At 35.6% G+C, this 25928-nt stretch overlaps 1 pseudogene; it reads right to left on the reverse strand.

The window, feature by feature from the left end:
- Positions 1-20582: 20582 nt before the first annotated feature.
- LOC109118468 lies at positions 20583-22647 on the reverse strand (annotated as a pseudogene).
- Between the last annotated feature and the right edge of the window lie 3281 nt (positions 22648-25928).

Raw genomic sequence — 25928 nt, forward strand, 5'->3', positions numbered from 1 at the left:
ACCACTGTGGAAATCAATATGGAGATACCTCAAAGAGCTTGGACTGGAGGTTCCATTGGACCCAGCCATCCCTCTGCTGGGTATCTTTCCAAAAGAACTAAAAGAATCATATCACAGAGAAGTATGTGCACCCATGTTTATAGCAGCACAGTTTGTAATAGCTAAATCTTGGAAACAGTCCATTTACCCATCCGTTGGAAACTGGATAAAGAAGATGTGGTTTTTCTATAAAATGGAATTTTACTCAGCCATAAAGAATGAGAAAATAGATTCATTCATAGGAACATGGAGACATATTGAACATATACTCCCAAGTGAAATAAACAACACACACATGTGTAAATACTGAATAGTTTCTCTGGTGTGAATAATCTGCAATAATAAAGAAGATCCTAATAAGATTACTGACATATAGAAATGGGAAGAAAGGAGCTAAAGGTGTAGGGAAGGTGGGATGGGTAGGGGAAGGGTAATAAGGGAAAAGAAAAAATGTGAGATAATGAAAAGATGGAAATAAAGTGTTTGTAGATGGGGAGGGGAGGAGGGAGTGAAGGGAGGGCAGAGGTAAGGAGAAAAAATGAGAACCAAGACCTGTCATGTAGAGATACATGATCCCAACAATGAATGTAACTGTACTGTATCTCTAAAATGTACCAATAAACTCAATTAAAGCTGAAAAAAAAAAGATCACATGAAGTGGAGATTTTGAGAAGGATTTTCAGCCACATTTTTTCAAAGTTATTTTACAAAGGAAGAGAAAAACATGTACACTAGGAAGCAATTACTGGTCTCTGTAGAGTGGAATCAGACAGCTCCCTCCCTAGGAGAGGGGCCAGACATAGATACAGTTGTCACTGGCCTTCCAGTGACAATCTAAACATCAAACTGGATATTTCAAGTGCCCTCTCACACCAGATAGTTCCTGAACTCTGAAGTCCTAAAATTCTCAATTGTTAAAGAACACTGCAAGGTGACTGCTGAACAAAAACACACCCTTTTGGATTTTGTTTTGTAAAATCTGCATGTGTTTATGTATGCATTTGAAGATGAAATTAATTTACATTATATACAAAATTATTACTGGACAATGACAATAGCTGAGCTTCTCAACAGAAGTTTTCAGAGAATCTCTTGAGAGATGATGAAAACACAGGACAGGCATACTGCTGGAAGGAACTGGGAGGGGAATGTGGGGCTAACTGGAACAAGAGCATGATTTGACAAAGTGCGGTAACATTTTACATGTAGATTCCAAGAACTGACAAATTGTTAAATAAGCTTTAAACTATTGGATAATCTATGTTCAGAATCTGATGTGATATAAATAATAAAATATTTTAAACCCAAGCTCCTTAATTTACGACTGTTAAAACTTGGGGGACTTTTGTTCCCTTACCATATTCTAGAAACTCATTATAAGTCTATGTGTTTAGCATGTTTGATGTAAAGTGAACATGAGACTGGCCTTAGTTTGGAGGCTTTAAATAATTGTTTTCAATCTTGGTTTGAGTTCTGTATCATTTATTTCTTTCTCCAAGCACATTCTGATTGTGATTGGCATCTGAGAGGCCTAGACCACCTGTGAACAAAGTTTTAAATATCACTTTCTTGAATTAATTATGCACAGAGCCCAAAATAGGTTTGGAAGGCACTTATTGAAACAAAATTAAATAAAAAAAGAGAGTGGTGGCCACTAACTTGTGCTTAGAAGGGAATTATAAGGGATTTATTACCAAGGATAAACTGAGATAAAGACAGTCAAATTTATACATTTTATGCTGAACATATCAGCTTTTGAAATGTTAATGTATGAATTTCAAGTCATCTGAATGTATAAAAATGATATTTTTATACTTATGGAATTGTTAAACAATTATCTTTTTTTTTTTTTTGCCTGCCAACACATTCTTCTACTTGGGTCTAACTCTACACACTGAGAAAATATAAATGAAATAAAAATAATGATCCTAACTTTTTGGAAATCTGAAATATGCTGATGTTGAAACCACAGACATTAAGCAAATGCAAGTATACAAACTATAGCACTTAATTAATTTAGATTCAAATATTTTATGCTTCAGGGTAATCCAGATACAATGTAATAATATTATTGAAAGAATATCTTAATTTGTATTCATATTTTTGTAAATCATCTTTCATAATGTTATGAATTACTCTATTTATTGAATTTTATTTTAGCTTTATTTTATTCATTGAATTTCACCTTACCTTTAAGATATGTCTCCCTCATTTGAAATCATACTGCTTTTAAATAGTTTATAATAATACTTTATACATATTTCTTTAGACAGAATCTTATTTCCTGTAGGTATTTATTCATATTTATGCAACATATGTCTATTGTGCTTATTGTATGCAAGACACTGTTTAAGCATAAAAATTAAAGCTGGGCATGGTGGTACACACCTATAATCCCAGAACTCTGGAGGATGAGGCAGGAGGATTGCCATGAGTTCAAGGCCACACTGGACTACATAGTGAGTTTAAGCCTAGCCTGAACTACATAGTGAGACCTTGTGTCAAAAAGTTTAAAAAATTAATTAGATTTTTACTTTATATCATACAGAGACATAGCCAAGTGTTGAACCATCAGTGAGCCGTCTTTAAACTCCACAGTCTTTTCAGGTTATTCATTTACTGACTTCTTTCCAACAGATTTTACCTCTTAGAATAGTGTCAAACTCTAGTTTATATGTAGTTTGAAATATGTAGTTGAATCTAGCGGCTTCACTATTGATTAGGAGTAGTGTCACTTCTCAGGAGGCAGAGTATGCTCCAGTTCTTATCACAACAAAATATAACTTAGGTAGCAAACTTGATCATATGTGGAATCCATTCAGAGCTATCCACCACCTTCCCCTAAGCCAATCCTCTTCCAGAACACCCTTGATATCCCTGATCCTTCCTTGAAGGTCACTCTCCTTCCTTGAGGCTGCCTGTCCTCCAGATTTTAGGTATTACTCACAAGAATCCTCTTGTCCCCTAAGGCCTTTGTTGTGTACAGCTCAAACTGCTCATACCATCTCTCTCCCTCATTGGCTCTATTATTCATTTTCATCAAATTTCTATTGAACACCAGTTATTTCCCAGGCATTCTTCTAACCAGGGGGAGAAAAAAAGATCCTTCCTTCATGGAGCTCACATTCTAATGAGGTTCTGATATTCCTCTGGTAAAATTAATAATAGTAGTAGCTAAAATTTATGAAATGTGTGGGTATGTACCAGACACCATGTAAATCAATTTGCATTAATTTAACAAATATTTATTGATGCCTAGAATATTCCAGAATATCCTGAGTGCTTCAGATGAACAGTGAACAAAATACTGCACTGAAGAGAAAGAGACAATAAAGTATGGCCATAATACATTAGTAAATAATAGAATATGTTAGGAAGTAACCACCAAGTGTACAAAAAAGAGTAGATCACAATAAGCTAGAAACAGAATCTTGGCCATATACTTTGGTCAGGTTATGCTCACTGAAAAGGAAACACTGACACATAGACATAAAGGAAATGAAGGCATGAACACCATGGAAGAGGACACAGGGAAGAAGGAATAGTCGCTAAAAAGATTCTAAGAAGGTAACCCATGTTCCTCAGGTTCAGGGAACTCTAGGTGGCCTGGGTGCCTGCAGTGCCCTGAGCAGAGGCACAGAGAACACAGGAGGTCTTGAGGGTCAGAGACCCTTTTAGTCCCTTTGACTTTCACTCTAAGTAAAACAGATAAGCACAGAAAGGTTTGAACAAAACTATTACTCAAAATATTTAATTTGATCATTGGATTGTCCCATGATTTTACTCTCATCTTGTTACTTTTTTAAAAAACACCAAAATGATCAAATAATGTTTGATGAAAGATGAATAAAGCATCAAGGGAAAAAGTTAAATTTACATACTGTACACCACACCCTTTTGATTTATGCTTTATAAGAATTTGTAAAAGGAAGAAAAGATTATTAATCAAGAGTGAATTCTGCTGAAATTAAAGCAATAAAGATAGGAAAGGAAGAAGTTAAACTGTCATTATTTGCTGACGATATATGATACTCTATATTGAAGACCCAAAAGATTCCACCAAAAGACTTCTAGATTTAATTGGCATGCTCAGCAGATACAAGGTCAACACTAAAATAATCAATAGGCTTCTTAAACACAAGTAACAGACTCACTGGGAGAGAAATTAGGGAAACAACTCCTTTCACAATAGCATCCAAATAAATGAAGGAATAAATCTAACGAAAGAAGCAAAAGACCTCTACACTGAAAACTACAGCACTCTGAAAAAAGAGATCAAAGAAGATATAAGAAAATGGAAAGATATCCCCTGCTCCTGGGTAGGAAGAATTAACACAGTGAAAATGGCTACTACCAAAACTGCAGATTCATTGCAGTGCAAATTGAAATTCCAACACTATATTTCACAGAACTAGTAAAAAATAATCCAAAAATTTATTTGGAATCATAAGAGACCTAGAACAGCAAAGACCATCCTAGGCAACAGAGACACAGCAGCAGTTATGATAATTCCCAATTTGAAACTATACTACAAAGCCACTATGACAAAAACAGCATGGTACTGGCAAAGAAACAGACCTGAGGATCAGTGGAATACATTGGAAGATACAGAAACAATTCCAGATGTACTCAGCTACCTTATCTTTGACAGAGGAGACAACCATCCTCACTGAAGAAAAGATAGCCTCTTTAATAAAGGGTGTTGGAAAAACTAGATTTCAACCTCCCAAAGATTAAAACTAGACCCTTATCTTTCACCATGCACTAAACTAAAATCCAAGTGGATTAAAGATCTAAATATTTAAAAATAAAAACACTAAATTTGCTGGAAGATCAGTTAGGCAGAACTCTTATAGACATTGTCATAGGAAAAGACTTTATGAACAAATCCTCAGCAGCATGGGAACTAGCAGAAAGAATCAACAACTGGGATCTCATCTTATTAAAAATCTTTTGCACTGCAAAAGAAACCATCAACAGAACTAAGAGACAACCTGCCAGATGTGGAGGTGCATGCCTGTAATCCTAGCACTTGGGAGGCTGAGGCAGGAGGATCACTGCAAGTTCGAGACCAGTCTAGGCTCCATAGTGAGTTCCAGGTCAGTCTCAACTATATAGTGAGATCCTGTCTCAGAAAACAAACAAACAAACAAAAAAGACAGCATATAGTGTGGGAAAAAATTTTTACCAGCTGCTCCTCAGACAAAGGACTATTATCTGGACTATATAAAGAACTCAAATAAATCAGCCCCCCAAATATAAAGACCCAATTCAAAAATAGGCATCTGGGATGAACAGACATCTCTCAAAGAAAGAAGTAAAAGCATCAAGTAAATATGTGAAAAAATGTTCTGCATCACTGGTCATTTGAGAGATGTAGATGAAAACAACACTGAGATTCTACCTCACCCTACAAAAAATAGCTGCTATCAAGAAATCAATCAGTAACAAATGTTGGCGGGGTTGTGGGGAGAAAGGACCCTTCTCCATTGTTGGTGGGAGTGCAGACTGGTGAAACCACTATGGAAATCAATATGAAGATACCTCAAAGAGCTGGGACTAGAGGTTCCAATTGACCCAGCCATTCCTCCACTGGTTATCTTTCCAAAAGAATTAAAAGAATCATACCACAGTGATATAGGCACACCTATGTTTATAGTGGCACAGTCTGTAATAGCTAAAACTTGGAAACAGCCCAATTGCCCATCAGTTGGAACTGGATAAAGAAGATGTGACTTTTCTGTAAAATGGAATACCACTAAGACATAAAGAATGAGAAATTAGAGTCATTCATAGGAAAATAGATGCATATTGAGGATATACTCTTAAGTGAAATACATAAGTCACATATGTGTAAATACTGAATAGTTTCTCTGGTGTGAAAAAATATAATCATAAATAAGATCCTAATGGTATAACTGACAATGTGAAATAGGAAGAAAGGGGCTAAAGGTGTAGGGAAAGTGGGAAGGTAGGGGAAAGGAAATAAGGGAAAAGAAAAAATATGAGAAAATGAAAAAATGGAAATAAAGTTTTTGTAAATAGGGAAGGGTGGAGGGGGTGAAGGGAGGGCAGGGTTAAGGGGAAAAATGAGAACCAAGACCAGTCATGTAAAGGTACAAGATCCCAATTATGAATGTAACTGTACTGTATACCTAAAATGTACCAATAAACTCAATGAGAAATAAAAAGAGTGCATTCTGCTGACCTGAAAGTAATGTTAGTTCTATCATAAATATTCTTATGTTCTTCAAATATGTTCCACTCACAGATCCACACGCTACTCCTCACAGGTGAATTAAACAGATACTTAAAGCCAGCCTCTCTGTCATCTTCCAGCCCTTCATCAATTCATGTGGTCTTTAAATGTCACTTCTATCATAATGTTTTTTTCCTGAACTACATAAAGGTGTTCATCTGTAAACGACACTACAGAGAATCATGTAAACTCCCATGTGTGCCTGTAGCTCCCATCACTAGTAGATTGAATTACCACATCTAGTTCCTAACCTTTCTTCCGATTTTCACCATCCAATTTTCCCATTGAACTCTAATTCCATAGTACAGGCCCCTTTCTATTATTTGTGCTAATGCACAGGGTGGTGAGAGAGAACCACGGAAAACTTGTAACCTCAACTTAGCCTTTGATCTTCCCACTTACTGCCCTTTATGTGAGTTGCTAATGAACAGGGAAGTTGACAGATTGAAATGTCACTTCTGTCTGCCCTCTGATATAAGTGTTAATGAATATGAATCTGACAAGAGGCTGTCAGGACATTAGGAAAAGGAAAGTAAGGGCCTGGCTGACCTGTAAGACTGTCAGCTCTTCTTCATGATTAAGTTTATTTTAGTTATTTCTTTCATCCTATGAGTTGCAATTGAATAATGTACAATTTTTGACTCTGTGACCAAGTTAAGTCATTACTTAATTACTTTCAAATCACAGGATTTTTATCTTTTCAATAACTCTACTAAAATATCTATGGAAATTTTATAAGTGTAAGACATAACTTTCCATTTAACTTTTGGTGTCTTATAAATTCTCACTAATGAACCCATAGAAACGTAGATGAATTGTAAGTCTTGAGAGAAAATCATGACTCATATTTGTTGTCAGGAAATAAGTTGTTGTTGGTTTTTTTTTAACTAATTCAGTCAGTCAAATTGACTTTAGAATCCCACCTGGTGGCCTGTGTATATCTTACTAATGGAACATACTTACTAGAATAAAAACAAACAGCACTGAGACCAAAAGGCTGTAGCCACAAAAACTTACCTTTAGATCTTGACACTTTTGGAAACACCCTTCCCATCCTTCAGCCCCTCTGGAGGCTGTGTGACAGTACAAATGCTTCATTCCTGCTTTCTCTTTGGAGACTGTAAGTTCTAGGAAACAACACAAGAAGCAGGAGATGAAGAGAGCTAGCGACGATATCCTATCACATTAAAGATTTGGCATTCTACTGTGGGAATCATAATAGAAACAAACTGCAGAAATAGAAAGAGACTAGAGAAGCCACATCCTGATATGGAAACTTACAGGACTCCTCTAGCAGGGTAAACCCCCACTGGATTCCAGGAGCCATCCTAAAGATATTCTTGTTAGAGATTTGAAGAGAAAATGTAAAACATCAATGACTTTCAGCTGAAGACTTGAAGATATGTAGTTAAGGGGCCAGATGAAGATGAAAGCAGTTACTGGCAAATATTAGGATTGTAGCAAACTCCTATCATTGCAGAATGGGTAAATAGAAAATAACATTCACCAGACTTGGATTTAGAGTTCCAAGTTCCAATGTTTCTCTGATTCTACATAAGGTGCTTGATTCTTTAGAATTCCAGACTGCCTAATGTAAAATGAGTATGATAGATACTCCACAAGATACTGTAATGAATATATTTTCAAATTCATGATTCATGGTGAAGATCTTCATGAACTAAAAGAGAAAGGCTAACTACACGAGGCAATAATGAAATTGATATCCATTGTCTTCAATTCTTAAAAAATGAGCTCAATTTTTTATTGAAGAATAAAACCAAGTATTTAATAAAGATGTATTACATTTCTTCAAAATTATTACATAAGTGCTAACACTAATGATAATTTTCTATGGCCATAAAACTGGTCCAGGACTGCTCTAGAAAAAGAACCCAGGGTTGTTTTCTCTGCAAATCCCAGCTTCTTCTTATCCCTCAACTCAAACTTCTACAACAACATCTACCTTTTATTAAAAAGACCAAATATTTACTACATAATAGTATTGAATGTCATGAAGAATATAAATGTATATTTGCTAACATTTATAAAGTTGAAGTTCTTATAGAATGATAAGAAATGTCTGATGTCTGAGTCATTAAACTGAGCCAAAACTGATAGGAAAGGATTAGCACATAGTATTTTAAATCTCTTTTTTAAAACATGAAGCTGGGAGGGGCGGGTCTGAAGATGTAGCTCAGGAGTACAGCACTTGCCTAGTATGTACAGAGCCCACTGTGAAAGAAAAGAAAAAGGGAGGAAAAGAGACAAGTAGGGAAGGGAAGAGAAGGAAAAGGAGAAAAGACACCTGAACAATTTTTAATCATTAAATAAAATTACATAAAAGTGTAGAAATAGTAATTACATAATACCAAAGAAATGATCAAAAGATAATTAGATTAGATTGTGCAAAATAACTGAATTGACATATTTTAGACATGAAACTTCTAAATTAATATTTTGATCACTGAATGCTAACAGTGTTTGATAAATTTAGAAACTGCAATAATTAAATTTAATCAAGAAATAATCATTATAATTGAAGTAAAAACAATTAAAGGATAAGTTATGCTTTTACTGTGATTCATTATAAAGACTGTGACCCTCTCTCAGCTTTGTAGATAGCAAAAAAAAAAATAGGGAAAGCATTTGGATCTGTTAGTTTGTTACTTGCACTGCAAATAACCAAAGGGGATACAGATGGAGACCGTGGTGCCATCTCAGACATAAAATATTTTATTGCTTGGTTAGCTGGTTGGTTAGTTTGCTAAAGAAGACCAGAAAAAATATTTGAAAAGTACTAAACTCTTACTAAAGATGGAATGATGTGATAGTCAACATCAAGAGAACAGAGAATGTTGGAAGAGTATGATCTTTTTTCTTTATAGCACTCACTTTCTGATTCTACCATTCTATATATGAAAATCCACTGGTGAATCTTGCTTGTGAAAAACTGTGTTTGTACTCAGTAATGGCATGAATGAAGTTGTTTAGTACATTTGATAATGCAAAATTAATTTCCGGGTCCTTCTAGTGAAAGGAGAGAGGAAATTCATAGAATGCGGAGAAGAGCAATGTAAAGGAAGACAGAATGGAGAACACAGGTGCCAAAGCAAGACTTCCATGCTGCCAAATATATATATACATATATATATCAGCTAGTGACAGTCACCCAGGACCTTTAAGTAAATGTGCTTTGTACTCAACAAAAAAATCTGTTCTTTATAAGTTGACCAGTCTTAGGTGTTCTGGTAATAGCAGCACAAAACAGACCGGCACACTACACATCTGTGCTAAGGACAGCCATTGGAAGAGGACTGGTGGCACAAGAGAAGGCAGGTATCACATAAGAAGAAATCCATGCATCTTATGAAATCTGCTGACAGTTTTATTTGTCTAATTCTTCATTTCAATAAATTTCTAGTATTTTTAAATCAAACAATATCCACATTCAAAACCTAATGAAGTTGTAAAATACAGTAGTCTCTCATTGTTCAAATCTACTTTACATCTTCAATAGCCATTGTGGTCCAAAAAATGTAGTACACTTCAAGGAGATATTTTGAGATTGAGTGAGAGTTATTACAATGCATTGTTACAATTATTTTATTTTATTATTACTCACTGGAGTTAATCTTTTACCATGTCTATTTTTTTAATTCATTAAGTTTATTGGTACATTTTAGGTATATAATACGATGACATTCATCGCTGGAAATTTGCAACTGCACATGATCTATCTTGGTTCTTATTTTTTCCTCATTCCCCTCCCCTCCCATCAACCCCCACTCCCTTCCCGATTTACAAAGACTTTGTTTCCATTATTTCCTTTTCTCATATTTTGCCTTTCCATTCTTTCTACCATGCCTAATTATAAATTAATATTTAACATATGTGTATATATGAATTTGCCTTATTTACCTCTTGAACGCAAATTGTTTCTAAAATGGTAGCACATACCAGTCATTGAAATCTTCTGTAGCAAAGAGCAAAGGGTAAAAGATTGGTAAGTATATCCAGCAGAGCTGCCTATATATTCAGATATTTTATAGGATTAACGCTATTAAGTTACAACTAATAACCGAATACTAGCTACTGAGAAGAAAGAGTATTCTAAATAAGTAATTTTATATTTAATGCCTATAAAACTCTTAAATTTTCAAGACAGATGTAACTTTTATTACTTTTACTACTTTTTATTAACTTTTGTTACCTGAAAATCAACTTTTCCTCTCACCAGTGAACAAATATGAAACCAATATCTAAGAATATCAGATAGAAGCCATAGCAATTATCATTTTGCCTGAGGCATTCATCTGCTGAGTTTCAACTTCTGATTGGACAGACCTAAAAATAATTACATGGTCTTTCCAGTGTCTGTTGTTTTGACAACTTTCGTAGGGTAAGGTAATCATTTCTTATTGTCTGTGATCAATAATTTCATTTTGGCTGATAAAATAGAGAAGTTTTATTAATTCTTAGTCTATGGTATATTTTTATCTTAGATATTATAGTTTTTATCAACATGTTTGGATCTTATGTACTCCATGTCTCTAGTTTTACCATATACAGAATGAAATTATAATAAATTTTCATGTACTTGCTAGCTCATTGTAACACCTGTGTGAGGTCTGATTTGCTTCAAATCCATTGTTCTCATATGGGTCACATATACAAATATGTGGTTTTTGGATGTTAGTAACTGTTTATTGGATACCAAATAGTGTTGATTTTACTTTGTAGAATGCTATGAATATTCTTAAGTTTTATTCAAACATATGAGTGATTTACTGGGAAGCACTTGTTGATCCTGTAAGATCTTGCTTCTTGAGTTTGTTAATGGCACCGTCACAGCCTTTAGCTTGCATTCTAATTTTGCTCCATTACTGAGAAAAGGTTCTTGTGCGTAGTTTGCGCATTATCCTCTGGTTTTTGAGATTTTTCCATACTAGGTGAAAAGGAATCATTCCTGGCAATATGAAATCTCCCCAAATTTTATCTTTCTTGTTGTCTTTCCCCACCATTTCTGTTTTGCTCACAAGCATGCCCTAAAGAGACCTCAAAGATCAGGGAAGACATTTGGTGGCACTCCAGTGCTCTGCTATGAGCTCTGTCCTCTCCCACACTCTGCAAACTCTGCCTCTGCCTCCGCACGCTCCCAGCACCATCTCCTTGATAGAGGAGCTGCCGGATTCTACCTGGGTTCCACCTAAATGAGTCTTGACCTGTGAACTGTCTTCTGGAGAAAAGAACCAAGCTGAGATGATCACACATCACTCATTTCTTGTCTCTTTCTTGTTACTGTTCTTCATACCCTGGCATTCAATGCCTTGAAAACTATTATTTTATATTTTATGTGACTTTTTAGTTATGGAAATATGAGTATAAATCCAGTCCCTGCTACTCTATCTTGCCCAGGGGTGGAAGTTCTTGCTACTCTTTTTTTTCCCCAGCATTTCAATAATTTTATTGAAAGGTACATCTCTTAGTAACAAACATAATGGTAGTTGGATAGGTTACCTCTGCCAACTCAAAGTTAATGCTGATGTTTTCAAAATATTGAAATATATCAGCCCAATGGTAAAACTGAAGTTATCCACAAGACATGGTTTACAAAAAGTTAAAAGTAGAATGCACTGTGTTTCTTTGGTTTACTTTTCAATGCTTCTGTATCTGTAACATGATGTCAAAATTGGTTACATCCATCTTTTTTTCAGCTTTAATTGAATTTATTGGTACATTTTAGGGATACAGTACAGTTACATTCATTGTTGGAATCTTGTACCAATACACGACAGGATTTGGTTCTCATTTATTCCCCTTGTCCCTGCCCTCCCTTCACCCCCTCCTCCCCTCCCCATCTACAAACACTTTATTTCCATCTTTTCATTATCTCACATTTTTTCTTTTCCCTTATTACCCTTCCCCCTACTCATCTCACCTTCCCTATACCTTTAGCCCATTTCTTCCCATTTCACAATGACAGTACTCTTATTAGAATCTTATGTATTACTGCAGTTTATTCACACCAGAGAAACTATTCCATATTTACACATGTGTTGCTTATTTATTTCGCTTAGGAGTATATCTTCAATATGTATCCATTTTCCTAAGAATGAATCTATTTTCTCATTCTTTATGTCTGAGTAATATTCCATTTTATAGAAAAACCACAAGTTCTTTATCCAGTTTCCAACTGAGGGGCAAATGGGCTGTTTCAAAGTTTTAGCTATTATAAACAGTGCCGCTATAAACCTGGGTGTGCATATATCACTGTGATATGATTCTTTTAATTCTTTTGGAAAGTTAACCAGAAGAGGGATGGCTGGGTCAAATGGAATCTCCAGTCCAAGCTCTTTGAGGTTTCTCCATATTGATTTCCACAGTGGTTGCACGAGTCTGCACTCCCACCAACAATGGAGAAGGGTTTCTTTCTCCCCGCAACCCCACCAACATTTGTTGTTGTTTGATTTCTTGATAGCAGCCATTCTTTGTGGGATGAAGTGGAATCTCAGTGTTGTTTTCATCTGCATCTCTTGAATGACCAGTGATGTGGAACATTTTTTCATATATTTACTTGCTGCTTTGACTTCTTTGTCTGAGAAATGTCTGTTCATTTCAGATGCCCATTTTTGAATTGGGTCTTTATATTTGGGTGGGATGATTGTTCTGAGTTCTTTATATATTCTAGATAATACTCCTTTGTCTGAGGAGCAGCTGGTAAAAATTTTTTCCCACATTGTAGATTGTCTCTTAGTTCTGTTGATGGTTTCTTTTGCAGTGCAGAAGATTTTTAATAAGATGAGATCCCAGTTGTTGATTCTTTCTGCTAGTTCCCATGCTACTGAAGATTTGTTCATAAAGTTTTTTCCTATGCCAATGTCTTCCAGAGTTTTGCCTAACTTATCTTCCAGCAAGTTTAGTGTTTCTGTTTTAATATTTAGATCTTTAATCCACTTGGATTTTAATTTAGTGCATGGTGAAATATAGGGTCCAGTTTTAATTTGTAGCAGGTTGAAATCCAGTTTTTCCAAAACCCTTTATTAAAGAGGCTATCTTTCCTCCACTAAGAATGGTCAGCTCCTTTGTCAAACATGAAGTAGCTGAGTACATCTGAAGTCGTTTTTGTGTTTTCAAGTCTGTTCCACTGATCCTCAGGCCTATTTCTTTGCCAGTACCATACTGTTTTTATCACAGTGGCTTTGTAGTATAGTTTCAAATTGGGAATTGTTATACCTGGTGCCATGTGTCTGTTGCCTAAAATGGATTTTGTTATTCTAGGTCTCTTCTGGTTCCAAATGAATTTTTGGATTATTTTTTCTAGTTCTGTGAAATATAGTGTTGGAATTTCAATTGGCATTGCATTGAATGTATATAGCAGTTTTGGTAGTATAGCCATTTTCAATATGTTGATTCTTCCTACCCAGGAGCAGGGGATATCTTTCCATTTTTTTATATCCTCTTTGATCTCTTTTTTCAGAGTGCTATACTTTTCAGTGTAGAGATCTTTTGTTTCTTTTGTTAGGTTGATTCCTAGATGCTTCGTTTTTTTGTATGCTATTGTGAAGGGAATTGTTTCCCTAATTTCTCTCTCAGTGAGTCTGTTATTTGTGTACAAGAAGGCTATTTATTTTTGGGTGCTCACCTTGTATCCAGCTACTCTACTGAATCTTTCAATTAAGTCTAGAAGTCTTTTGGTGGAGTTTTTTGGATCTTCAATGTAGAGTATCATATCATCAGCAAATAATGACAGTTTAACTTCTTCCTTTCCTATCTTTACCGCTTTAATTTCTTTCTCTTGTCTAATTGCAGTGGTTAAAGTTTCCAGAACTATATTGAATAGGAGTGGTGAAAGTGGGCATCCTTGTCTTGTTCCTGATTTTAACATGAAGGTTTTCAGTTATGGGTCATTTAATATGATGCTGGCTGTTGGTTTTTCATCGATAGCCTTTATTAAATTGAGATATAGACTATCTATTCCAATTTTTTGCAGAGTTTTTATCATGAATGGATGTTGAATTTTGTCAAATGCTTTTTTCTGCATCTATTGAGAGTATCATATGGTTTTTTTCCTTTACTTTGTTAATATACTGTATTACATTTATTGACTTATGTATATTGAACCACCCTTGCATCCCTGGAATAAATCCGACTTGGTCAGGATGCAGGATCTTGACAATCCTCTGTATTCTGTTTGCTAGCATCTTATTGAGGATTTTTGCATCTATATTCATTAAGGAGATTGGCCTGTAGTTCTCTTTTTTAGTTGTGTCTTTCCCTGGTTTGGGAATCAAAGTGATATTTGCTTCCAGGAATGAATTTGAAAGTACAGTTTCACTTTCAATTTGAAGTTTGAAGAGTAATGGCAGTAGTTCTTTTCTAAATGTCTTGTAAAATTCAGCTATGAATCCATCAAGGCCTGGGCTTTTTCTTTTTTTTTTTTTTGGTATCGGGGATTGAACTTGGGTCCTTGCACTTGCAAGGCAGGTACTGAACTGCTGAGATAAATCCCCAGCCCCTGGGCTTTAATTTGTTGGTAAATTTTTAATTACATTTTCAATTTCACTGACTGTAATTGGGATATTTAAAATGTTTTTATCTTCTTTGTTCACCTTTGGTAATTCATAAGTGTCTAAAAATCTGTCGATTTCTTCTGTGTTTTCCATTTTATTGCAATATAGGTTCTCAAAGTAGGCATTAATGATCCTCTGGATTTCTATTGGATCTGTTGTGACTTCGTCCTTTTCAATCCTGATTGAATGGATCTGAGCCTTTTCTTTCCTTGTTTTAATAAGATTAGCTAAGGGTTTGTCAATTTTATTTATTCTTTCAAAAAACCAACTCTTTGTTTCATTTATTTTTTGTCTCTTTTTCTTAGTTTCCATTGCATTGATTTCTGCTTGAATCTTTATAATTTCCTCTCTTGTTCAAGTTTTGGGTTTTTCTTGCTCTTGTTTTTCTAGGACTCTAAGATTCATCATTAGGTTGTTTATCTGAGCCTGCTCTGTTTTCCTAGTGTGGGCATTCAATGTTATGAATTTTGCCCATAGAACTGCTTTCATGGTATCCCATAGATTCCTGTATGTTGTATTGGCATTTGTTTGTAAAAACTGTCTAATTTTTTCATTAATTTCCTCTGTAATCCATTGATTGTTCAGGAGAGTTTTGTTCAGTTTCCATGTGTTTGTGAAGTTCCTACAGTTTCTTGTGCTATTGATCTTCAGCTTGATTTCACTATGATCTGATAATATAGAGGGGATGACTTCAATTCTTTTGCATTTATTCAGACCTTTCTGTGAGCCAATATGTGAAATATCTTGGAGAATGATCCATGTGCAGCTGAAAAGAATGTATATTCTGATTTTGTGGGGTGGAATGCTCTGTAGATATCTATTAAGCCCATGTGTTCCAAAGCTTGGTTCAGTTCTATTATTTCATTGTTGATTTTCTGTCTAGATGATCTGTCAGTTTGTGATAGTGGGGTATTTAAATCCCTCACTAAAATTGTATTAGTGCTTATTTGGTTTTTCATGTTACTTAATATTTGTTTTATATAGTTGGGGGCATTTATATTTGGTGCATATATGTTTATGATTGTCATCTCTTCCTCTTGAATTGTTCCCTTTACAAGGATGTAGTGGCCTTCTTTGTCTCTCTTAATGAGTTTTGGTTTGAAATTTACTTTGTCTGTGAATAAGAGTGCTGCCCCTGCTTTTTTCTGGACTCCTGACGCATGGAGAATTGTTTTCCATCCTTTCACTTTCAATCCATGGCCTTCCTTTTGCACTACGTGTGTTTCTTGTATACAACATATTATTGGATTTTGCTTCTTCATCCATTCTGCCAGTCTGTTTCTCTTCATTGGTGAATTGAGGCCATTAAAATTGATGGTTATAACTGATATGTTCTGACTTATTATTGTCATGTTATTGTCCTATTGTTGACTCTTTTTACTTTTTCTCCCCTCTCCTTTTAGTTTCTTACCTTGCCTATTTGATATGGTCTTTGGGCCTCATGATATTGTGAACTTCATTGTCCTTTTCTAGGATATTGTTTAGAATTCCTTGTAGTGCTGATTTGGTGTTCATGAAGTTTCTCAGGTGTTCTTTGTTGTGGAAGTATCTTATTTCCCCATCTATTTTGAAAGAGAGTTTTGCAGGATACATCAGTCTAGGTTGGAGGTTCTTTTCTTTTAGGACTTGGAATACCTCACTCCAGGCTCTCCATGACCTAAGGGTTTGTGTTGAAAAGTCTGCTGTGATTCTGATGGGCTTTCCTTTGCATGTGATTTGTTTCTTTTCTCTTAGTGCATGTAGTATTTTGTTCTTCTGTTGGATTTATTGGATCTTGATTGTTATATGTCTAGGTGTAGAATTTTTTTATTATGGCTATTTGGAGTTCTATATGCCTCACTTATCTGTATGTCTAATTTTTCCCTTCTGTTTGGGAAGTTTTCTGTCATTAATTCTGTGAACAGCTTTTTTAAGTCATTTGTGTTTTCTCCTGCTATTTCATGGATTCCTATCAGTCTTATGTTATTTTTCTTTCCATCGTCTAGAAGTTGTTGGATCCATTTCTCATGATCCCTTACTGTTTTTGAGAGACCTCTTTTTTCATGGTCACTGACTGCAATCCTATCTTCCACATCTGAAATTCTATCTTCTCAATCTTTTATTCTGTTGCATACACTTTTAATAGAGTTTTTAATCCCCTGGATATCTGTTTGAATCTGTTTTATGGATTCCATTTCTTTCCTCTGTTGGCCATTCATTGTTTCCATTTCTTTCTTATGCTGAGTATTTGTGGCTTCTATCATGGTCTTGAGCTCATCTATTTTTTTGTCAGTTTCTGTTCTAGAGTCTCAAATCATGACTTCCATTTTGCTCACCATCTCTATGGTTATCTGGGAAATTATTTCTGATTTGAATTCTTCTAGAGCCTGATTGATCTGTTATGTTACCTCCTGTGCTATGGGTCCAGGGTGTCCTGATGGTTCCCTATCAGCCTTTTCATCCTCTTTTGCCCTACTGTTTTCCATTGGTGAACTGGAAGTCTGTCTTTGTGTCTTGCTTAAGTGTTTTCTCATTTTTATTTTTGTTGTTGGGTTGTCCTTGGTTTAATTTCTGGGTTATTACTTAAATCTTCCTGATATAATTGTGTTTTAGCTTTTGAGTCATAGACATCCTCATTTTCATAATATTGGAGAAAACAACTCATTAAATCAATCACAATCCTTTATCCCAATTGATGCATTCAGCAGCCCAACAGAATCAGGCACAGCTTGCAAAGTGACCACTTGTGGTAGTCATTAATCTATCACCTTTAAACCATGTGAATTAAATTAATATCAACAAGCAGCCCAAAATATATGCTTTTCAATATAGCATCTTTACCATTTAGGATGGGGGCTTAGACTGAATTAGGATGAGAGGAGTAGCTAAGTGAAAGAATTGGAGAAGGTTTCAAGTGAAGCCAGAGGATGTAGAATGACCTTAGTATTTTTATGAAGCTATTAACTTCAGAGAGGATAGACAGAGTGCAGAAATAAGGACAAGAATATATCCCCTTAACAGTAATGGGCTTGCCTTCCCTTGAAGCTACAGAGCAATGAGTGAGGTAAAATGACAGGAGAAAAGAAAATTTAAAAAAAAGAAAAAATAATAAAAGAAGTCTGAGTTAGGGCAGGAGCAGGAATAAAAAGGGAGATGAGGGATAATATGGTGGAGCAAGAGACTGAATTGGAGAGAGAGGACATAAAAAAGAAATAATTTGTAGTGTGGAATGAGGAAAAGAAAAGAAAAAAAAAAAAACAGAACCAAATCCCCTGATCTCAGCTAGCCAATGGCAGGTCCCCAGGACACAGACTGACCTCATGCCACAGGGTCTAAATTGAGTTTCCCAACCTGCAGGATTGAACTCCACTCAGTTCTATTACAAGTTTCCCCTGTTCAAAGTTGGGAGCTCAGAAAAATACCCTTCATGACCACCTATGTCCTGCAGAGTGGGTCCAAGGATTGGCTGAAACCTGAGGTTTGAAAATGGCAGGGGAGCAGGTCATGGGGGTGTTTCAAGGGTGCCCATGCAGCTACCTTCCTTACTGGATCTGGTGGCATGCAGTCGGGGCAGTCGCAGACCCACTGGGTGGGCCCATGCAGGCAGCCAGAAAGACCTCCTCTGGGGGCCTTCTTCCTTACTGGATCTGGTGGTGTGCAGTTGGGGAGGTTGTGGACCTGCCAGGTGGGCCCTGGCAGGTGGTCAGAGAGACCTCCGGTTACATCCATCTGGGATAGACTCAGGCTTCAGGCTGCATTGTTTACAACACTAATATATCTCCTTATAGTCAATGGTTCCCATGGAGAATTCCAAACACTCCCTCAGCAATCTCATCATTATGGTGGTGCCTCCTTACTTTTCTTAAGACACATTATGGAAATTTGTGAAAGTATATTCTATCCCTTAAAAAAAAAATTGGAAGCAACTGTTTTATAGAAACAGTCCACAGAAAAACCTGGAGTGCTTTATCTAGCCAGAACTGAGAGTAAAGCAACTTTTCAGAGTGATAACTGATTTTTTAGTTACTATATAATATAATAGAACATTTTTTAATGGAACTAGACTGAGGAAGTAGATTTTATATAGAAATTTTCATCATTGATACAAACATCACCTGATTTTTAGAAGAATCATTAAAGATAGCTCAATGAGTATGCCAAACTTACAAGGTCTGTATTTTGGCTTAATACAAAATGTTTTTAAATTTAAATGTAATTCCCATAGAGCAATAACATTCTCATCTCTGAACTATTACTTGCATTATGGGTGCCAAGAAACCATTACATTATCTAGAATATAACATTTATTATGCCTTTTAAAAAGTGCATGTGTGAAATGTTGGTTTTGATGTAAACCTCACAATTCAAAATAACACCTAAATATATTGATCCACTATAGAAAGTTAAATTAATGTTAGAAATGATTCTCAGTTCACTTTTTCAAGCTTGTATTAATTGTTTCATATTAATACATTTAGTTATAGCAAATGCCTTCAATGTTAACTGACTAGATTGGTAATACAGATGAATTCAAATCTAAATGATCCTACTGCAGCACTATAGTAATTATGCAGTTTTTCCAAGATGGGGAACATAATACTAATCTACTTGTGATGTTTTGAGGGTTCATAACTTAAATCCATTAAACATTATGGAATCCATAGTTCAGAGGCATGGAGAAAGACTTCAAAGATTTTTTTGTTGTTGTTGCTGCAATAATACTATTCACATAAAAAACCCCCCCAACTTATCAATAGTTTATCTAAATACTACTAGCCATTGAAAGTAAATTTTTCATACCTAACTTTTATAATAATATGTAGATGTGTTAAATGTAAACATTTAGTTTTGAGTAGGAAAAGAAATCATTACTGTAAGTTAATAAATTTAGATGGCAAAACTGTTTAGGATATATGTAGTGACTAAACTTATATTTTTAAATAATATAATTACTTTCTAGTATTCCAGTTGCAATAGCAGTATCTTGAGACATACTGGCAATTTGCAGAAACCCAAAAGAGATCATCTGCTTTGTATTACTTTCTGTTTAGGTGTAACATTCAAGTTCATAGTGATTCTGCTTATAAGCTAATAGTCTCAAATTAGTTCATATATGGATCAAACTTTTGGTCCTATTACAACTTTAAATGAGCTAGAGCTTTGGGCTACATTTAGCAAATTGTGCAATTATAATAACCATTACTTCAGCACTACTTTAAAAACACAGGTTATTGTAAAGGTACAAGATCCCAGTGATGAATGTAACTGTACTGTATACCTAAAATGTACCAATAAACTCAATGAGAGAGACAAAAAATCAGGTCATTAAAGAGGATGTTATTTTCTAAGCTGCTAATTTAATGAAGTGGTGGACATATATATATCAGAGATTGGAAACTCCTTAGAGTTTGTTTCTACATAGGGCCTCCCTGTGTAGTTCAGGCTGACTTTGAACTCACTATGTAGCCCAGGCTGGTTTCATGGCAATCCTTCTGCCTCAGCTTCCCAAGTGCTAGGATTACAGGTTTATACCACCAGGCCCAGCCTTAGGGTGTTATACCTTATATATAACAAATGCCTTCAGATGTTAGCTGACTAGACTGGTGATACCAGTTTTTCCCTTTTGCTATTCCAAGTCCACTTGATTTATTTTGAAGATACTATTTTAATACTTCAATTGTAGAAGAAAAGCATGTAATCTTCTCTATACAGAGAATAATAACCAAATTTACCAATTAAGGAAATGTTTTAGGAATTGTTGTAAGGTGAGGTATTCTATGATAACTATGCTTCATTGCCATGCAGTACATGCAGAAACAATCCACTTTAACTTCTGAACATTTGGATTAGAACACTTGTTTGATGAATATCCAATTAAATACTTAGATGCAAGCTCTTTCCAGAAGATCAGATCTCTGCCATTTGTCTTAAAATATTTCTGAAGACATTCTACTCCTTCTGTTAATCATACACACTTCTGTGCTTGGATCACCAATGCAATGACAGATAAGGCCAACACAGAAGGCTTTGCTTTAGAAAATATGACCCTTCAGTGACAAGCCTTAAGCCAAGCTTCGAGTCTTTCAAAATTTAGGCTATTTTTCCTTTCAAATGGCAAGCTGTCCTGAATGAGTGAATAACAGAGTTGTAGAAATTGAAATGCAGTGGTAGCTTTGATTTTCAAACACACCTTCTCCAATACAATCTTTTCCATTTGCATCAAGTCTGAAACTGTGAACCAATATTGCCTTATTCAGATCAAGTCTGTGGCCAATGGGACTTTTTTCCTCTTCTATTTATTTCACAGCCAATTAAAAGCAGCTCAGTCCAACACACCCAAGCTACTTGGGCTGTACCTTCATTTCAGACAGGAATCTGTCCAGTAAATTCACAGCTAGAGAAAATGTCTCAGTATCAAAGCCAAAAAACTGAGTTAGAGTAAGAAAATATTTCACTTCAAAGTCCCTCATTCCTTTTCCTGGGGCAATAATACATGGGATATGAACCCAAGGAAACCAGAGAAATCATTTCAAGTAGTTCATTACCTAGAAGTCTTTATTTCTGTTCTTATGGTAATCAATAGTATTTTAAAGCTGTCTGACAAGATAAAGGAAGCCACCAAAATTTTAAGAAATTCCGTAAAATTGTCAACATCAAACCAAAATAAAGTAATTAATGAACCAAACAAATAGAACCTCAGGGTCAACAGTTTTGGTGTTTGTGCCCTCCTAGCAAATTTCACCTTGAGTTTGTCTTGTAAATATTTTACAAGAAGTGTGCTTCTCTGGGCTGAGCTGGCATTGCTCTACAGGCCTGTTTTCATTTTTTATATAAGATATTTCTTTCATGGTAGAGACTAGAATGGCATAAAAGCCGCCGGACTACTTTCCAACAATTCAGTTGAACCTAAAAGCCCACTTATTTCTGCCCTAACATAAAACCATAGACATTAAAGTTGGATACAGTATGATACTGGGATAGGCCCTGTAACACTATTAAATAAGATATAAGGATCAAAACAGAAAAATGGATAGACTCTCAACTTAGTTGCACCCAATTTTTGTACATTTTCAAACTTGGGCTGAGAACAGTGCCCGGTTATCATTTTGAACAAGAGAGGGTATGAGGAAGTGAAAATGGCCCAGATCCTCCTAGAAAAGAAAGAGGAAAGGGAACCCATCCTCACTTGTTATAGTCTAACTTTGCCTGTCAGGTGAAGCTCCCTGATGGCCCCCATCTGCAGTTACTATCTAAAATGTGGGTGCCTCCAACTGCCATGAAAAGTCAAACCACTTATAGATTTGTCAGTCACTAAAGGATACCTGTGAAATACAGATGAATTTTAACTTAATTTTATTATTGTATTTTAAAAGTATATGTTTCAAATGTGTGTATGGCTATTAAAGATGTTCTGTTGGTTTCTAAGCCAGAACTCTGGACAAGGTGTGTGGACTGCAATCCCCTAACTGCTGCTGCTCTGCATGGTGTCTCACAGAGTGGGTCTCAGTCTTGGCCTGGGGTGTGCCAGACATGGATCAAACCCTTGAGCACTCAGTTTGGTGAAATGTTATCACTATGTACACTAAAGAACTAGTTGAATTAACTATGTGATGTTAAATATTATTAATAAATTTCAACTTTTTTCAGAAAAAACAAAGTCCCTCCATCTCTAATTCTAAGGCCATTATGTGCAGATTCAATTAGTCTCAAGCTGCGGACCTTTGGCTGACATCTAACCGCCAGGGTATTCAGCTGGGCTCGTAGTTTCTGGAAGTCTGATGATGTCAAAACTGCCATCATCTTGGTAAGAGACTGTGGCTCTCTCCTCAGTCCTCCATACCACTATCGGATACAGGAGGCTTAGGGGGTGAGAACGCTCCAGAGAAGGAGGGAGAACCGTCCTGGGTGGAGGTCTCCTCAGCGCCACCTGCCCTCCTCTGGGTCGGACCGCCACAGAGGGCTGGAAATTCTTGCTACTCTTAAGCATCTCTATTAAGGCAGTTTTATTTTTTGTTAAAAGGGTTTTATTTTTTGTTTAAAAGGTTTTTTTCTTTAATCAGTATTTCAACATTGCTTTAAATTTCATATCTTTAAAAATAATGCAAAGTATTCTACCTGCTGCCTCAAAAATACAGAAAATAAGCACTACTCTACTTTTGATTTTAAATCATTTTTATGTAAATACCTACCTAAGGTTAATCAACTTCATTCCAATAAGTACAAGAAAAGGCTTATTTCATTCCTAATATTTTTAAAAGTTCTAATCAAATATCATTTCTCAACTCAAGAGAGAAAATAAAAGATGGTGTCAGAATTTTGAAACAGATGCCTCTTGTCCTTTTGCCTTGGCCACAGACTACCAGAGAAATATGACCTTCATTCATCTTGAAAATAAATTGCCATTTGGTATTTCATGCCTGCTTCCACCACAAGTAAAAGTTATGGTTCTCGTATTCCATATGAGGCTATCAGATGGAACTAGCATCTGCTTATACTGTACCTACACTTAAAACTCCAAAGCACTGTCAACCAATGACATCACAAATTCACCAACATTCGAACATTCAAAACAATTCGAACAATTCTTCCCTAAGTGTCCACAGCTGAAGCCAAGTGCTGTCCATTGGCAGTTAATCCCTCCAAAATGTTTCTCATAGTTCCTTTTTTCATGATATATGCAGATTTTGTTTCAGGTTGATTTTACCCAAATTCCAGCACTGCACTTGTAACAAGTTCAGAAGCATACATGTGAAACCAGAACTCAGGGGCTGGGGAAGCCCTGATACATACTGGTCATCAAATTCTTGATGACAGAAATCAATGCTCAATGATATCACGCAAATAATGCCAATCATGTGGTTATACTTTTCATCTGCTTATTGGTGTCAGGTTGAACTACATAATGTTGAATTTTATAAGTTTTATAAATTCTAAAGCATAAAATAGCAAACAGAAAAAGCATAACAAGTTTCAAAGTTTCCAGAGACATCTATGCATTGCAGGAAATGACTAGAATCACACTTTGTATGGTTAAGTCTGTAATCAGGCCAAAGATTATTTTGTAGTTATTAAATATGGCTTTTTTCAAGTGAAGTGGAGAACAAATTTTCTAAAGAAATGATTGCCTTCTACTGTAACTCTAGTGTTTTAATTATCTGGCATTTCTAGGCAGTATTGACTACAATCAAGAAATTATTAGTTATATTCTGTGGTATAGCATTTTACTCATTTTGTTTTTACAGTAGTATTTTTACATTCACCAGAATTAATATTCTCTTTTTTTCAATCTAGCAAAGAGAACAGATCCAAGTTAAATTGATTCTATCTGGAATCTATATTAACTGTTAAACTTTTCATTGATACTCTAGGACAAATTTTGTGTAGCACACACCTGACTCCTGCCTCAGTTGCTTCTTAGTTAATAAATAGGACCAGGGATTTAGCTCAGTGGTGCTGCTGACTGCCTTGCAAGAGCAAGGACCCAAGTTCAATCCCTGATACCAAAATAAATAAAATAAAATAAAATAAAATAAAATAAAATAAAATAAAATAAATGGTTCATAAATAGAGCTAAAATTAATTCTGATATGCCTGGGCTCAAGAGATTCATGCTGAAATATTTCTGCTAGCAGAAACAGTGCCTACTGACCGAATTAGGTCATAGCTTTCTCTCATATGCAGAATGATGCAATATGCAAAATTTTATCAAAGGAATGTGTAAAAATATGTAATATATGTAATATAATTTTTGTGATACTAGACAATTTTGTCTCATTACTTGGAAATCATATAACCTTAAGTGTGGGAAACATGGTTTGTGGGAGCCAGTCATGGCCCACTGGCATTCGACATTTGAAAGATAACTTCTTTCTTTATAATCAAGGCATTGACACAATGTGTGGTCAGGATGTTCCTAATTAGCATGTGTTAACATTTGTTCCTTTTTAAGGACTGCACGTGTTAAACTTGTTTTTGACCCTGCACGGGAGAAACTCGGATAGCCAAAGATCTGATGTTATCAGGTGCTTCCTGTAAGAGATCTGACGTTATCTGTAGGAGTCAGGTGCTTCCTGTTGATGTGCCTTTAAAAGGCTGATGCTTGCCTGCAATAAACGTCGCCTTGATCAGACTCTTGTCTTGGCGTCCTTCCTTTCTCTGCCCCCTCTCCACCCCGCTGCTCTTTCAGGTTTGAGACACTGCTGGACAGTGCTCTGCATCGCCAGCTCGCGACACTTAAGAATATAACTTATTTTATAATGTTTAAATTCAAGATACTTTCCAGAAAAAATATGGAAATAGTATATCAATATTGAACCTTTTACTATGTGTTTTATGCTGCAACTTGTCCTATAAAATATCATTCTGTGAATATAAAATATTATGGCCTTAAGGATTTTCAAATAACTATACCCAACTCTGCTCACATGGCTTATATGCTATAATAGATTTATATGTGGCTGTTTTGCCTATAAGATTTTTGTTATAAATGTTTCAGAACTCAAAAGTTCATTCATAAAATTAACTTGTTGACATTTTCATTATACTATTAGTCTGTGCCATAAATACTTGACTAACATTACGTTAAAACCATACCATGTGTTACAATGGTGGATCAGCCCAGATGACCTAGGGCAGAATAGATGACCCAATACTGCATCACAATCCTGCCAGACCACAGGCAGACAACATGACCAGCAGTGGCTGGGCCATGGGGACACCTCTTTCATCCTCATAGTTGAGATTTGAAATTCCTTTCTCCTTTTAACTTCTAACCTGCCAGAGTTGTCCTTTGACCTCCTATTCATCTCTTAGTTGAATATTCTTCTCTTGTAAAAATAAGTACTCAGGATTTTAATCACCTTTTTTTCTTTTATTGAATTTATTGGTACATTTTAGGTATACAGTACAATTACATTCATTATTGGGATCTTGTACCTTTACATGACAGATCTTGGTTCTCATTTTTCCCTGTCCATGCCCTCCCTTCACCCCCTCCTCCCCTCCCATTTACAAACACTTTATTTCCATTTTTTTGTTTTGTCCTATTTTTTTCTTTTCCCTTATTACCTTTCTCCTATCCT

This window comes from Fukomys damarensis, unplaced genomic scaffold (assembly GCF_012274545.1).
Source record: "Fukomys damarensis isolate Sample0158 unplaced genomic scaffold, DMR_v1.0_HiC HiC_scaffold_14, whole genome shotgun sequence".
Taxonomy (NCBI): Eukaryota; Metazoa; Chordata; class Mammalia; order Rodentia; family Bathyergidae; genus Fukomys; species Fukomys damarensis.